The sequence below is a fragment of the Heptranchias perlo genome, chromosome 5 (genome assembly GCF_035084215.1).
Source record: "Heptranchias perlo isolate sHepPer1 chromosome 5, sHepPer1.hap1, whole genome shotgun sequence".
Taxonomy (NCBI): Eukaryota; Metazoa; Chordata; class Chondrichthyes; order Hexanchiformes; family Hexanchidae; genus Heptranchias; species Heptranchias perlo.
In genome coordinates, this window is record NC_090329.1 from 119,172,057 (window position 1) to 119,188,147 (window position 16,091).

The following is a 16,091-nucleotide window of genomic DNA, read 5'->3' on the forward strand; positions in this document are numbered from 1 at the left end:
GTGCTTAAACTCATATAACAAGAAAGAGTCTAACCATCTCCCCTTGACATTCAACAGCATTACCATCGCTGAATCCCCCACCATCAACATCCTGGGGTCACCATTGACCAGAAACTTAACTGGACCAGCCACATAAATACTGTGGGTACAAGAGCAGGTCAGAGGCTGGGTATTCTGCCGTGAGTGACTCACCTCCTGACTCCCCAAAGCTTTCCCACCATCTACAAGGCACAAGTCAGGAGTGTGATGGAATACTCTCCACTTGCCTGGATGAGTGCAGCTCCAACAACACTCAAGAAGCTCGACACCATCCAAGACAAAGTAGCCCGCTTGATTGGCACCCCATCCACCACCCTAAACATTCACTCCCTTCACCACCGGCGCACTGTGGCTGCAGTGTGTACCATCCACAGGATGCACTGCAGCAACTGGCCAAGGCTTCTTCGACAGCACCTCCCAAACCCACGACCTCTACCACCTAGATGGTCAAGGGCAGCAGGCACATGGGAACAACACCGCCTGCATGTTCCCCTCCAAGTCACACACCATCCCAACTTAGAAATATATCGCCATTCCTTCATTGTCGCTGAGTCAAAATCCTGGAACTCCTTCCTAACAGCACTGTGGTAGAACCTTCACCACATGGACTGCAGCGGTTCAAGAAGGCGGCTCACCACCACCTTCTCAAGGGCAATTAGGGATGGGTAATAAATGCTGGCCTCGCCAGCGACGCCCACGTCCCATGAATGAACAAAAAAACCTCATTGACTTGATCTGTTCCCCTCGTGCAAATATGTAACTGGTATCTACAAGTAATTTACTTCTGATCAACAGTGCAAAAGTATTGTGTGTATACTTTCCAGTGTAAAATCGAGGATTATGGTGACCTGGCTCTTTTATTTTATCACTCAGATTAATTCTATAATATTGTGTTTTCGCTGCAGGAGGTTTGCTAAGCATTTTATGTTTTGTTCTGCATGTGGATGCGTGTGTGTGTGTGAGTGTGAGAGACACAGTGGTGAGTACGAATGACAGTGTATCACAGTGTGAGAGAGAGTGCGTGTAAGTGACTGTGTGTGTGTGTGTTAATGTTTTACAGCGACTGAGACTGACTGGGCGAAGTGTGCGTTTCACTCAGACCTGCAGCCACCTTGTATTAAATGGGATTTATCTAAAATCACATCGCCCGTGATTTTTTTTTTGGTTATGTTTTGCAAAAGGAACGATACAGAAAATCTCATATCTACTTCCTTGAAGTCTTCCGCTGGGTTTGCTCCGAAGCCAAAATGCAGAGTAATCGCGTGCGAGTGTTGCCCGTGAATCTCAAGCTTTGCATAAACTAAATGTTCAGGTTGGTGAGAAATAACAGGTATATCCGGGTTTCTTCTGCTGTACGAGTTCAAATCCAAGGCGTGCAATTAACAGCTCGCCTGAGAAAACCAGAATTTCTTTCTCTGAATAAAATGCCGACACATCCATGAATTGCAACGTTCCCATGACGCAAGGCTTGGCATTTACACCTTAAGCTCAAAATAAAGTTTATTTTAGGAAAACCCCTTTGGCCAATTGAAATGTCACTCTTCGTGCGAATACTGGGTAACATGACTGGAGATAAGATCGCCAGTGTTTCCGTTGCAATGTGTAGTATTTTCATGACTTCAGTTTATTTTAAAGGTTTTTCTACCACGTCCATACAAGAGGACTCGGTATCTAAAAATCTAACGATTCCCCTCTCCCCAACCAAGCAAACTCGAATAGCTGACGTGCAATAAGTCCCCTGTGAACAGCAACTGGAGTCAAGTTCCAGATCGAAGTAATGACAAATGGTTAAAAGAACTCCATCCAAAATTAGCAGTCATAGTGCTAGAGCAAATAGCCAGGAGATACCGGGAATAAAAACAGGAAATGCTGGAAACTCTCAGGTGGTCAGGCAGCATCCGTGGTAAGAAAAACAGAGTTAACATTTCTAATTTCACCTCTAATTTCCCTGCAAATTTGCTCCTCTATATCCTTCCCACTAGTTGGTGGCCTATAGAATACCCCCAGTAGTGTAATGGCACCTCTATTGTTCCTCAACTCTAACCAAATAGATTCTGTCCTTGACCCCTCCAGAACATTCGCTCTCTTGCACTGTAATATTCTCCTTAATTAATACTGCCCCCTCCCTATCTTTCCTGAACACCTTGTATCTGGGAATATTGGGGACCCAATCCTGCCCTTTCTTGAGCCAGGTCTCGTACAACACCCGTATTCCCACGTGGCTATTTGTGCCTGCAGCTCACCAACTTTATTTACCACACTTCGTGCGTTTACACACATGCACTCTCAACCTATCTTAGACCTTCTTGTATTCTCTCAATCTGATCCCACCTAATATTGTACTATTTCTTACTTTAGAGCTATCTGTCTCTCCCAATCCTTTGTGCACCTTGTTTCTCCTTTCTAATGGCCCATCCTAATGCCCATCCCCCTGCCACATTAGTTTAAACCCTCCCCCACAGCACTAGTGAACCTCCCCGTGAGGACATTGGTCCCAGCTCTGTTGAGGTGCAACCTGTCCGTCTTGAACAGATCCCTCCTGCCCCAGAACTGGTCCCAATGCCCCCAAAAAAACTGAAACCCTCCCTGTCTCTAGTCACACATTAACCTGCCTTATCTTCCTATCTCTGTACTCACTAGCTCATGGCACTGGGAGTAATCCAGAGATTACTACTTTTTTAGATCCTGCTTTTTAACTTCCTCCCCAGCTCCTGAAACTCTGACCGCAGGACCTCATCCCTTTTCTTTCCTATGTCATTGGTACCCACGAGGACCATGACTTCTGGCTGTTTCCCTTCCCCCCGCAGAATGTTCTGCGCCCTTTCTGTGATGTCCTTTACCCTGGCACCAGGGAGGAAACACACCATGCGAGACTCACTTCGGCAGTCACAGAAACGCCTGTCTGTCTCCCTGACTATCAAATCCTCTATGACTACTGCATTTCTACACTTCACTGTGCCCACTTGTGCAGTCCTTTGCCCCATGGTGCCATGCTCAGGACTGCACTCCTTCAAGGTGTCGATACCCTCACTGGTATTCAATACTGAGTACTGGATTGAGAGTGCCACACACCCAGAAGATTCCTGCACTGCCTACCTCTTCCTATTCTTTCAGATGGCCACCCACTTGCTATCCTGAACTCTCTGTGGCTGCAGGGTGACCACCTCCTGGAACATACGATTCCAGCCCATCAAGCTCAAAAACCCTCAGCTTGAATTCGAGCAACTGGAGGCATTTCCTGCACATGTGGCCCTCCAGGACACATGAAGTGTCCTGAAGTTCCCACATAGCACAGGAATTGCAGGCAATGGGTCTCAGCAGCCTGTCCATTATATTTAGAAACTTTTTTTTCTAAACTCCTTTTAGATACTCTATTATTATTATTAATTTACTTACTGTTTACCTACCCTTTTCTTCCAGGTCTCTCAGAGCTCCTTCTCCCTGTAACATCACTGTTGTATTATTGTATTACTCTCTGTTAGTGAATGGAGCTCCTCCCTGGTGCTTAGCACTGCTTCTCTCAACTAAATAATCTATTTATTTATTTATAAATAATTACTTTTTAGTCTGTTTTGGTGTTTTTTTTTTAACCTCCACCTCACTTAATTCCCATTCACAATCCACACTATGCTTTAGCAGATAACCTTCTATTTATACACCGTTTGAGAACACCAGTTACAACTGCTCAATCAGCTTCCTGCTCACAGTAATTGTCCTCTATTCAGGCAATCACTTACAGCTGATATACTGTTGACTGTTAACGGCCACTGACATGCAGGTTCTGTTAACCGTTAACTAACTTGCTGTTTCTTTTAAAGTTCTACTTTTCAATTTCAATTCACCCACTACTTTAACAGAGTCCCACTCTCACCAAATTCTCACGTTCCTACTCAGTTCACAATCCACTCTCTTTGCGATCCGCTCTGTGCTTCAACGCTCAACAGAACTGAAGGAGGATAGCTGGAAATCTTTATGAGGGCCACTTTAGATATCGCCATAGATCGAGACAGTGAGATTACAGTACTTTATTCGCCACCTGAAACCAGAGATTAAACTACGGCAGTGATTTCACAATGGTCAATGTTTTTATGAGGACATCATAAAACATCAAGAACACCCAGCGCACGGACAATCACCACATATTTAACTGACTAAAAACGGCCACACAAAAATCCAACAGTGAACAGATTTTGGATAGAATTCTATCTTAGGTTAACATTAAAAACGTGCAACTCCAACAATGCAACCTCTGAAGTACCAGCCTAGATAATGTGCTGAAGTCCTACAGTGGGACTTGAATCCACAATATTTCACTCAGAGGTAACAAATGAAGCACTAGGAAATGGAGTCAAGACTGGCATCTAATTTCCAACTTTGAATAGACTGCTCAAACATGGGGACTGAGTGATGCAGTGGATTAGCACTCTGCCCTTTCACCCTGTGATCTGGCTGTGTATCCGGTCCAGACTGATGTAATGGAAAGGTTTCTGCTGTAGGCTGAATGAGTCCTACTGTAAATGAACTGGGGAGTGTGTGTGTGTGTGTGAGTGAGAGAGAGTGAGTGAGTGAGATTCTAATTCCTGGACCTACAACACAAAACTGCCCATAAGAATATGCAAATTAGGAACACTGGGTGCTCTTCTGAGGCTGGAAAGGGAACAAAAGATAATTTGCCCCTCAACAACCATCATAGTACATGCAATGAAAATTATCGAGCTTCTGTCTTGCGTTTGTCCCACTATCCTGTGCCCACCAATACAAATCTGAAGTTGTAAAAATAAAAATGCAATACTTGTTTAATTGTTGTCATACATTACAATAGAACGATTTAAAACTTATTAATAGTACGTCCCACAGATTTTTGCAGACTTAAACTACTCCATGTCCAGGCTGTCCTCAGACTGCCTTCTTCCATCAGCTCCTTCACCCCTTCCATTGACCCATCACTGCTGAAACCCACATCCATGCCTTTCATCACCTTGGGTTTGGTTTTCTCAAATGCTCTCCTCAACGGCCCCTTTCCTCCATCCCTCACAAACTTCAACTACTCCAGATCTCTCCTGCGCAAGTTTACTTACATGCCTCACCTCTGACCTTGCCCAGCTCCATTGGGTCCCTGTGACCCAGCAAATCAACTTCAAGATCCAGGTTCTAGTTTTCAATCTCTGCATGGTCTTGCCTCAGTCAGTATGGGAAATCTTCAGCCACACCTCCCAGCCCACATCCTCTGTTTTCTTCAATCTGAATTAGTGATTTTTTCCTAGGCCTCTGCTCCACTACCAGAGGATATTTTAGCCATTACCCAGCTGTTCTCTGGACCTCTGTTCCAAAACCATTTTGCTTTGCTATCTCTCTTTGTTGCCTTTTAACCTTCCAAAAGGGATTAAGGGATTATCTTTGATCTTCCCCCCCTCCAAAATTCTTCCTGCTTGTTTTCACCTCGCACCCTTGTAAATCAGACTTTTTTTTACACCCAGAGTACTCTATGTGTGCATGTTGTTGTTGTGTTGTTGTTGTGTTGCTGCTGTTTATTATTGTAACTAGTTTAGGAGAAGCAGCTAATAACATCAGAAAAACTTAATGTCATAAAGAGCAGATGTTCAGTTCAAGTGAGATAACATGTCTTACAATCTGTGGCACTGAATAATAAAGATGTTTAAATGGCCTCTAAAGTACTGTTGTAGAGACATGTATTCATGTATTTGTCTGCCTGATGTCATCACGCTAGTGATTTTTGACAGTGGAAACTGCGATGCAGCAGACAAGTTACTATGTTGATATGCCATGAATGCATTCATTTTCCTCCAGTTCTCCTCACTGGGTTTCAAAAGGTGTCAGGTTTGAGGTGAGCAACAACTTGTAGTTATTAGTGCCATTAACATAGAAAGCATCCCAAGGTGCTATATGGGGTGGGGGCGTGGGGAGGAGGAATGAACAATTAATAAGACTGGATAAGGGAACAGATGCTGAGCAGTGTGTGGGAAGATTAGAAATGGTGACTGGAAGCTTGGTTGAAAAGTTGGGGTTTGAGGATGTTTTCAAAGGAGAGAAAGGAGAAGAGATGGAGGGGTTTAGAGTGGGAGTTCCAGAGTGTACGGTTGAGTTGCCTGAAGGTTCAGTCACCGAAGGGAGATGGGTATGCACAAAAGGACAGAGTTAGATAAAAGGATGCAGGAGGGGACATAAGTCTGGCGGAGGTTGCAGAGGGAGGGTGTGGCACGGCCATGGAGGAGTTTGAAGACAAACATGAGAATTTTAAATGTGTTGGGGGACCGGAAGCCACTATAGGTCAGCAAGGAGAAGGGTGTTGGGTGATCAGGATTTAGTGTGGGACAGAATACAGGTGGCTGAGTTGGAGTTCACAAAGGGTAGAGGATGGGACATCGGCAAGGAGGACATTGGGCAAATTGAGTCTAGAAATGGCAAAAGCATGGTTAAGGGTTTCAGTGGTGGAGAAACTGAGATAGGAGTGGGGGAGAAACAATGTTGCAGAGATGGAGGTAAGATGGATAGGATGTGGGGTTAGAAGCTCAGCTCAAGGACGAACAAAAGGCCAAGATTTCACACAATCTGGTTCAACCTGAGCGAGTGGCTAGGGTGGGAGATGGAGTGCATGACAAGGGAGCAGACTTTATAGTGGAGACCAAAAACAACAGCTTTAATCTTCTCCATATTCAGTTAGAAGAAACGTTGACTCATCCATGAGTTAATGTCAGATGGCCTGAGGGTAGAGGTGGTCAAGGGGTGGAAGAAAGTGATGAAGAGGTAGAGCTGGATGTTATCTGCATTCTTTTCAGAGTTGATCCCGTGCCTACAGATGAAGTCATTGTGGGTGCAACTTTTATGTACCGCTATAGACATTGGGGTGATATTGGTATTGGGTGGCAGTGCAAAATGGATGATAGCAAATCAGTAGCCTGCTTTATATCCTATTCTATTTTCTTTTGTGTCCATTTCACCCCCATTATCTCTACCCTCCCCCCCCCCAATCCCGAAGCTATGACAGGAGTAAACTATGTGTACCGTATGTGCTTAGTAGGCAACGGTCAGGATTCTACGCTTTGGTGCAGAGTTCCGGCAGGGCAGGACATCTGCCACCCCTCTGAATCTGCCCAACCCCTACCCAGTTTCCTCAGTCAGGGATCATCAGAGATGCATGACAGGCTCCCGACCAGATTCCTGCTGCCAAGAGGAAGCTCACCAGTGCAAGGGTGTATAATCCTGGCAGTGCTGCGTTGGGGGTGCCGCCGCATCACTGGAAGAAGCGGCAGGGGGCCTTAAAGGGGCAGAAGTACCCCAAAGACAGCACCAAGACTCCCGCCGAATGACTCAGCCAAGATTGAGGCCTTCCGCAGGTAAATGCTGGTCCTGAATTAAAAGGAAAGGAGGCTGCTGCAAGGTCCTCTTCTTCCACTGGGGGAATTCGGGGGCCTTTACTGCAGGAAGCAGCAATAACTGGGACAGACAGGAGGGAAATCCTTTGGGGTACCGGGCCCCTTCCCCCCACCATCATAATTTTCATGCAGCATGCCAAGTAGCAACAGCCAGCTAGGTTAGTCCTGCTCGTGGTGGTAAAGTGATGGTAGACCTCACTGGCCACATTTTCCCCACATTCTCCACTATGATCCCACCCAATGTCTGTAGCACACAAGTTATAGAGGTTTATACAGTATTGGTTAAGTGGCTTGTTAACTTCTTGAGAGAACTTCTTTGAAGAAATATAGCAGATGTGTTATGCTTAGTTGATTTTTTTTGATCTTGCTAATGAAATTTCTTTTCGTTCATTCCCATTAATTTTGGTCATATATTGTCAATTTACCCATGTTCAGGGAAAATAGGAATTCTTGGCACTTACTGTAAGAATTCTTTTACACAACTTGTAACTGCATGTAGGTAAGTTACCTATTTCTATACTTGTTACAATGGATATCTTAAATGATTCTGATTGCTATTTAATTCAATCATTTCTGCTCTATTAAAAAGCTTTCATTTCAGTTCAGCTCCAGGAAACAGTCAAGTCTTTAGAATTGAAGTTCTTGTTAAAATTTATGCAGTCAGCCTCAGGTGATACTTAAACTTTTACATATGGGTAGTTCTAGTATTACCAAAGTTTTTCAGTGCAGAAACCTGGGAGTCTAAATCCCAGTATGGTTTAATATTAAGAATGCTGGGGAGGGCAAACAAGACAAGGGAGTACACAATAAATGGGAGGATACTAAGATGTGTAGAGGAACAAAGGGATCTTGGAGTGCATGTCCAGAGATTCCTGAAGGTAGCAGGGCAGGTAGATAAGGTGGTTAATAAAGGCATACGGGATACTTTCCTTTATTAGCTGAGGCATAGAATATAAGAGCAGGGAGATTATGCTAGAACTGTATAAAACATTGGTTAGGCCACAGTTCTGATCACCACATTACAGGAAGGATATGATTGCACTATAGAGGGTACAGAGGAGATTTATGGAGGATGTTGCCAGGACTGGAGAATTTTAGCTACAAGAAAAGATTGGATAGGCTGGGGCTATTTTCTTTGGAACAAAGGAGGCTGCGGGGAGATTTAATTGAGGTATATAAAATTATGATGGGACTAGATAGGTCCTCCCTATCCACTGTATTTCCCTTAGCAGAGGGGTCAGTGACCCGGGGGCATAGATTTGAAGTAATTGGTAGAAGGATTAGAGGGGAGCTGAGGAGAATTTTTTTTCACCCAGAGGGTGGTGGGGGTCTGGAACTCACTGATTGAAAGGGTGGTAGAAGCAGAAACCCTCAACTTATTTAAAAAGTACTTGGATGTGCACTTGAAGTGCCGTAACTTACAGGGCTACGGACCAAGTGCTGGAGAGTGGGATTAAGCTGGATAGCTCTTTTTTGGCTGGCACTGACACGATGGGCCAAATGGCCTCTTTCTGTGCCATAACCTTCTATGATTCTATGCTGCAATTTTAAAATGGGAAATGGCACTATATCATCCTGTTTGCTGAAACTGAGAAAGCTGTGCTTGTTTAGCCACAATAACTAGTCATACTGGAGAGATGCAAGCTTTGAATAACAAATGGAGCCTGTATATGTTATCAGTAGGTTGTATTCTGGAGAACGATTGTTTTTTGCAACTGAACTTGAACTTGTTGTTTCACAGTACATCAATCTTAGTCTGAAACATTGGGTACCAGCAACCCCATGCTATGAACCATGGGAATTAAAACAAAGAGGAATAAATAGCTGGAACGTTAAGAATTGTAACATTTAAAAGGAGAAAGTAACCACTTGCAGTGCAAGTTTTTATGCCCATATGTGTTCCACACTATTAACTTTTTAATAGTCTCTTCTCTTCGTAGAGTAATCCCCAGTTGAATGTGTTCTGCATACAGCCCAGTAGACAGGTTTCATTCAAGCAGAAGTAGAAATATGTTGGTCTCAGGTAGTGTGATCTTCACAGAGTGGTTCTGCAAACCACCATTGATCACCATGCAGCTGATCTACTTACAGTCTAATTGGGCACTGACCAATTCTTTGTGATGCACTCCCTGCATGTTTTTTTGATGGATATGGTAAAAAGATTGCTAACGTATAGCCAGCCGACAGTCCAAAACCATCCTCCTGTTTAATGTCATTAGAATACATTGGTTTCCTTCTGGTCAATTAAAGTACCTGCCTTCAGAACTCCATATCAGACTCCTCCCTGCAAGGGTTACTGTTATAAGGAAAGAGGCCGTGCGAAGCTTTCAGTGCAGAACATGTAAGGAGTGGCCACTTTCCACCAAAAGTACCCACCAAGTTCCCTCAATGCATAAGTGAGTAGCTGAACCATACAAAAGAGGAAGGTCCCACTTCAAATCTCTGGTCTTTGCTGAATTAGCTGATCTCAGCTAAAATAATGGTAGGAATGCTGCAATTGGCCTCAGCACCCATGAGTTAAGGAGGAGAAAAGCAGATGGGGTTTCTGATCACTCTCTGTTGATTCTTAATGTGTGTAGGTAATAGCTGAGGACAAAATCAGGTGTATCTATCAACCCGCCCGCCCAGGTAGATTAACAAACTGTCACTCACTGTTAAGGCTCACATATTAGTAATACTCACCTGGGTGAGATATAAAAGTTTTAACTCCCTCATACTTCAAAAGATCAAAAGGTATTAAAAAAAAGAGAGAAAGGAAGGCAGTCACTTCACTGGTTTCTTCTGACAGGGAGTCGGGAATTTATAAGCACCTTCCAATCTGCAAATTTCACTCAACAACAATTGATTTCTAATTGACTTCAGGATGTCCCTACTTACAACAATGAAACTTTGTGGCCTTAAAAAGGACAGAAACACAAGTGCACCAAGGCAGCGGAATATAGTATTGGTCATAAAGTATGATGCTCCTGTGCTTATAAAGCAGTGCCTCATCCAATTTACCAGGAGCAATAGCAGAGGAGATTCCACTGGCGAGCCATTCTTTAGCTGGAGGGGAATAGACTCTGCCAACTTCATTGTAATTTCACTTGAGGATTAAACCTAGTTAGAAGACACTGGGGCAGAAATTGGTTGCAAAATAACGGTGAGCTCAATAGCACTCACCGTTGTTAGTGGCGAAATGGAGGAGCAAGTTCTGGTGTTCGCACATGTGCAATGAAACACGGAAATCTGGAACCGGCCGGCGACATGACAGCTTCGAATTAAAATATATCACACGCTGCAATCAGGAAAATCATTGAAAAAATACCAACTTGCTTATCTGCCCAGGTGGAAAGTTACTAATTATGCCACAAAACAGGTACACTTAAAAATAACAGGTCTAAACTAAATTTTAACAGCACGGTAAGTCTTAATGACTGCCAAACAACTAAAAATTACCTTTTAAAAATCTGGAGTCTCATTATTCCTTATTTTAATAGCTTTGGTCATTAAAAAAAAATTAAATAATTTGTTTTTTAATGACCAAAACTATTAAAATAAGGACTAATGAGACTCCACATTTCTGTCTCTTAATTCTTACCCTCTCTTTGCCTATAACTGTTTTGACAAAGATTTTAATGTTGTACCTTTCATATCCTGGTTTTAACATTGGAAGGCTGCAGAGTTACGCAGCTTGTCAAAAATGCTGCAATCTGATTTGTCAAGAGGAGAGATCACCCCTCTCGCTTCTCCCATGGGTCCTGGCTTTACCTGAAATGAGGCCGGGGTCTTCTCCGCTTCTTATTCGAGGAAGTGCCCGAAGACGGCGGTAAGTTAGTGGGTTAGTATAAATCTATGGAGCGGTGAGCACTGTTGGTTCACCGCTCCGAGCAATTCCTGCCCTATTCTTTTATATGACTCGCAGCATCCGTCTCAAAGCCATCCTTAAAACAGCTATTGAATTAGTCCCACTACCTCGCTCTTTCCCCATAGCTCTGCAATTTTTTCACTTTTCAAGTATATATCCAACGCCCTTTTGAAAGTTACTATTGAACCGGCTTCTACTACCCTTTTGGGCAGTGAATTTCGGATCATAATATCTGTGTTTAAAAAAAACTCATCCGCCACCCCGCCCGTTCTTGTACCAATTATCTTACATTTGTATCCTCTGGTTATGGCCAGCGAAAGGAGTTTCTCATTATCTACTCTATCAAAACCCTTCATAATTAATCAAGACCCTATTTTGTACAAAAATGTGATTTTTTTTTGTAGCCTTGACCGGGTAAAGGTTGCTTTGGGCGACTACAGAGATGAATGCAAAACGTGCTGGAAACATTCAGCAGGTCAGGCAGCATCTGTGGAGAGAGAGAGAGAGAAACAGAGTTAACGTTTCAGGTCAATTACCGTTCCTCCGATTCTGACTAAGAGCAATGGACCTGAAAAGTTAATGCTGCCTGGCCTGCTGAGCGTTCCCAGCATTTTTCTGTTTTTATTTTAGATTTTCAGCATCCGTAGTATTTTACTGGTGTTTGCAGAATGAATGTGTTGCACGTCATACCCTGGACCCGTAGAATACTCCATCCATCCGCCCCTTTACCTTTTGAAAGCATATTTAACTCGGGAATCCCTCAGTGCATTAAAGGTTAATTTAACACTTGACACAAGGCTTGAACATGGCGGGGGATGTTCTTTAAAACAATATTTCCCGCCTGGTGCAGTGTTTTAAAAAAAAAATATGCTCATTTGTCATCCGACTGTGCAGGTATTTTGAAAATTTGTCCTCAGGGAACACAAACACGAGCACTAATTCTGAACATTATACATCAGCCTTTTAACACACGGATATCCTAAAGCGAGCTTCAGACCAGACTGGACCTGCAGCGCTTACTCACCCTGACTTCCCCAGCACATTCTGCTCCATTCAACAGCTCATCTCGGGGCCGTGCCAAGATAGTTATTACTGCTGAAAAACAAACCTCGCAAGTGCACCTTTCCATTAGTTTTGAGCTAGTAAAATACCTAATCAATACTGGAGAATTTAGATAACCTATAAACCGAATGCTTATTGGTGAACCAGTTAGTTCTTGTTTTCTTATCATTAAGCTGAACACTAGATAAAAGTGGCCTGTAGCATTTATAAAAACGAGTTGCATTTACTTGGCGCCTTTTCGCGTCTCTCAGAAATGTCTCTTGAGGACTTCACAAACTATCAATTACCTCGAAGCGCGGGGAGTATTTTCTAGGCACATTATACCCACTAAAGCGACACATACAATCAGGCGGAATTCTGGACTGATTGAACTGCGCGGAGATTACTGATTATCGATTATTAGTATTACATGTCAAGGTGTCACGGGATGATTGAAAGGCATGAGGAATCCGCAGCCTTGTGCCTTTTCCATCATTGTCCCCTTAGACCTATCGCTATGTGGCGACGGCGATCACCGATCACTGACAAATACATCTGGGTTTATGAAAAACAAAGCACAGCCCAATGAGATAAAATCATACCCCCCACCCCTTCCTATCGTGGTCTGTTTGGCTTCCTCATCATAACTCCAGGATTAGACCAATTAATTGTCTGAAATAATACATCTACAATAAAAGCTTAAAATGTTGAAAATACACAGCAGGTCCACCAGCATCGAGAAGTACTGGCCGAGGGGAATGTTAACTCTTCTCTTCCAATTTCCAGCATTGTCTGATTTTATCTCCGATTTTCTGGGTATTTTTGGACAGACTTTAGAAGTTTCCCAGCCCGGGATAAATCTAAATCCTGGATATATTTGCTGAGATTTTCCCACTGGACGGCCAGTGTTATGACAGCTTTCGCTGTATTATGGCGGTGAGCGGAGGACCAAAATACAGCTCATGCATAAATATTGCGAGAGTAACAGACAAAGCAAAGCCCTAGCGTACTCTTTGCGGAATCTGTTGTTAAAACGGTCCGCGGGGTTTGTAGGTTGTGTGAAGTTTTGCCACAATGCCATTAGAAACATTTTTTTAAAAATCATTTTTAAAGTTATTTTTTAAAACGTGAACTAGATACATTTGAACAGTCGCTGGTTTCACCTGTGCGTCTGTTATTAAAAGCATTCATCAATGTAAACTTCACTCACTGTTATTTTAAAAAATAATCTCTGACACGTTTTCCAAACAACATTACCGGTGATGTCAGTAGCCAACTGTATAAACAGCGGCGCTAATGTCACAACTAACCTTTAGGTGATTAAGCTGTTTTACAACGGATCATCCCTTACTAAGGTTTAAAAAAAACACGAAAAGGAATGCAAATCAATCGTGAGCTCAGTGTTTATTGCACGATGTTATTGCATCAGTTCCACGTTATTTTCTTTTAGATTTTAGATGTGGCACTTCCAGATAGCCTCTATGATGTCTATTAAACGTGTACATGTAATTTGCATATCTTTATATAATATATCTTTATATATACCGATATTATTTATACTATCTATTAAATGTGTATTGTAATTTACCTAGCTATATAGATATACTTATATATCCGTCAATCCATGGTGTTTGTGCTATCAAATGCGTTTATGTAATTTCCTACATATATAACATTTTTGTATTTATATATATGTCCATCTATTTATGATATGCAATAAATGTACATATGATCTTTAATTACTTACATTCAATATATAAAATGCGTATATTTCTATACCCATTAATCACGTATTTATGCTATTAAACATATATATGTACTTTACCTGTCTATATGTATTATATAAAATATTTCTATATCTGCCAACCTATAAATCTGTATATAGATCTCTATCGAAATATTTATCTGCTATTTATCTTTCGTGCATCGTTTTATTATCTGGTCATCTATGAACCTAACACAGCTGTCTATGTATCTATCGATCTATCTATCTATAGATCTATATAATATCTAATTAACTCTTCCTCGATAGTATTTACTTTAACAATTCGATATTATATATCTATTTTCTAACATTCATATCTCTATCTATCGATGGGTCTATCTAAATCCATTAGTGTTTAGCACAAATCCCCATCTTCTAGACTGGATCCTATACAACAATTCCCCTTGAAAATTAGTTGTGGATAATTGAATTACTTTAGGTTTGAATTAACAGTAAATAGTCGAAGTTCTCGCCAATCTAGCAAGACCGCGAAATAGCGGAATTCCATGGATAATAAAATCAGTGGACAAAAATACTGCAACACTCCCGGGAACCGCCGACGCTTAGGAAGATTTCCTTTCATGTTTATGTTTGTTTGGCGTTTTCCTCAATCACTTTTACATTGATTTATGAATATGTTTATTCGGAAGGAATTGGTAACAAGTCTAGGGATTTCTCACTCCGGCCCGGGTTTATTTCCCCTATGAATCTGAGAGTGGTAGTTTCTGCAGCTACCGACTGTAAATGAAAAGCTCCCTTGCTGGGTACCTCACGAGGGATTGTAATGCTTGTAGGGTGAGAAGTGGTGTGTGCGAAATCATGGTTTAAAACCGCGCTTCAAATTTTAATTTAATGGTTTAAAGCAAAGGTGTTGGATTTACATTTGAAAGTGTTTGAGCGGTGGCTAAATTATACAACGGCACTCGAAGGAATCAAGGATTATATTGTAAAGAAAGAACTTGATTTGTATAAGTTATTAAATGAAGTGTTGGAAAGCAAATGAAATAGACTCGATTCTATTAAACGGGAGTTGGCGTATAAAATACTTGCAGGTGCAACATTGTACCGATACATGCCTGATACAGACACTGAGCTTCCCGAGCGCGTTCATTGCAGCATCAGAAAGCGCGGCAGCTTGAAACACTTCTCTCTGGGCTCTGTTCCATCCGCACACACCCCCTGAAGGTGCGATCCCTCTTTAACTGAGGCCGCAGTTTGCGCGAAGGGGAGAAAGAAATGAAATTGGCCTCGCTTAAAATGTCACGTTTGAACAAAATTGTCCTGGTTCTTGCGTACTCGTACAGAATGTATCATGTACATTCACACATGTACATATGCACACACACGTACATGCATACCTACACATACATATACATACAGACACAAACGCACCTATATATACACACGCATACACACATACACAAACACACACATTTTCCATTCAAAAGCATAAACATTATTATTTGACGATTAGTGATATGTTTTAAAATATGTTTTCCTTTAACTAAAACCCAGGCATTTACCTGCGCAAGGTTGCTTCCTACTGTACATCTAGATCCTTTACCGGTTTTAAGAAGCTGTATGTCTACTGCAAACATTTCCCTTAGCCCGCTGCGCCTTGTGTTTGGTGGTGTGGGACGGAGCTGCGAGTGAATTGAACGATATTTACCCCCTGGGGGAGAAGTTGGGAGAGAGGGGGTGGTGGTGGGGGGGGTCGATGGGATGCAGTAGATTCGCACACTCTGGTCGCAGTTCAGATCACAGACCTTCAGCCCACCGATGTGACGACTGAGTAACAAATAGACGAAATGAGCATAGTATTATAGAAAGACACAGCACAGAAGGAAGTTATTTGGCACACCGTGCCTGTAGCGGCATTGAGGGAGGAATAAACTAAAGCTCTTTTTTTTGCAACTGTTAAACATGGAAGATAAGGAAAGAAAGATGGAAGGTAACTATAAATTCACCGCCTTGTGATAACTGAGAGTTACAAAGTGATTAATCG